Genomic DNA, 1,955 nt, shown 5'->3' on the forward strand with positions numbered 1-1,955 from the left:
TCATACTGTATGTCTTTCATGGAGTCATTAAGAGCATAAACATAGAGCACACTTTAGCCTCCATCCCTTTATCACAGGCACCGTCCCTTTTCTTCCTACCATAGAGGCCTTTGGAATGGCAACTGAGAGAGTCGGAGGGATCCTGTTTAAGATTCATGAAGGGTCATCTTTTAGAATGATATTGGTTTTTGCATTCCTTGTTTAATACCTTTTTGATACCTTTGAAAAGCCATATAACACTGTCTAGATATTATGCCAAGAGGAATGCTGTAAATGGGCTACCCGAATTCTGCATCCATGTCGAAGGATTAGCTGGGAAACTCACTCTGCGACACAGTGCTGGATGACAAGGATTGAGCTCTGGTTGATAACTATATAGAGGTTAAACCCTAATCACTAGATACTTTAATCCCTCTCAGATGCTCCAGTGGGAAACTCCTAAGACGTCTTATAATTAATCATGACATGTTTGGGAATAATTCCAGATTTTTCCCACACAACCATTGTGCTATTCTTGCAGATTAAAATAATTTACTAACTAGGGCATGACCATGGGATACATTTGCACTTCTTATAGGGTATATAAGGGTCTGAAATAATAATCACAGTGTGTATTGTTAAGCAGTGAGAAGTGTACTGTACACAAGAAATTGTATCGAACAAGTTATATTAAACATCCCTGCTGCAAATGTTAATAAAGAGAATAACCAACAAAGCTCTCTTCCCTCTTCGATCTTGAGAGAACAAAGGAACAGAATAGAAGGGAACCTTGATTTAAGTGATGTTTACATTCACAATGTACGTCAAATCTACATTACGAAGATATTCCGTTTCTCTGCAAGTACTTGTCAAGTAAATACATATAGTTTTGGTGTTATTTGGTTATTGCTTGTTTCATGCGGAAGGGATAACTAACGGTTTAGTCAATAATCCAGCCGACTATTGTATACCAAGGAAATACCTTTATTTTTAGGTACTTTGTATTACACTGAAACATAAGAAATAAACGAATATAAATTGAAATGTATTATACTTTAAAGACACCTCTAAGCTCAGCCTAGTTACATATGTACACCAGTAAGTGATGAGTGCTCGATATATCATAGTCCGATGGATTCCCGATCGATTATTCTTTCAAGAACAGATAGCAGGAGAAAACACAACTTCAAGTGGGAGGATCATTGCAGCCATCACACCTCTCGTCCTCACAACAGCGATAAAATCTTCTGACCTCGCCTACCAGCATCGATAAAACAGCGCCACAACTTTCTCCTGAGGGCTGCCACATTTTTTGATGACGTTTCTCTATCCAAATGGTTCTTTAGCACTGGCACCTTCGGAAATGTCTCCTGCTCACTTTCGTTCAGGAATCAACCCCTCTCCTGTGACAGGATCGACGGTCCTTCCTAGGCCTATCTGATGGTGCTGCTCTCTTCCTGACTGTTCCGTTGGGAGTGTAGCGTTCTGCCACGGCATTTTCAGCTCCCGTTCCTTGAGTTGCTCTGTGTAATACTATTCGGAGGCTGACTGAAACATAAAGGTATGTGGAGGATGAGGCGCCCACCAGCGTCGGAGTGGGAGTGGGGGTTTCACCTTTGACTCTATCTCCCCACTGCTTCAGCTGCACATTGCGTGTAGGTCGGTCTCTTGTGAAGAGGACCGAATCGGCGATGTGAAGACACAGCACCCGCCGTCGCCTGGCGAGCCGTTCCACTGTAATATCCGGATAATCAAATACTGACCGCTGTCTCTTCTCTCTCAATAGATTTATCAATAAATTTAAACTGCTTCTTAAATAAACCCACTGATGGGCGGTGTCAGCGTAATCTATTCCGGTTGTCATATTACCGATCTTCTTTCGGCTGCTCCCGTTTATGGTTGCCACAGCGGATCCTTTTCCAAGTTATTCTATCCTTGGCCACTTCCTCTTGCATGTCCTAACTACATCCATGAAA

The sequence above is a fragment of the Penaeus monodon genome, chromosome 21 (assembly GCF_015228065.2).
Source record: "Penaeus monodon isolate SGIC_2016 chromosome 21, NSTDA_Pmon_1, whole genome shotgun sequence".
In the NCBI taxonomy this organism is placed as follows: domain Eukaryota; kingdom Metazoa; phylum Arthropoda; class Malacostraca; order Decapoda; family Penaeidae; genus Penaeus; species Penaeus monodon.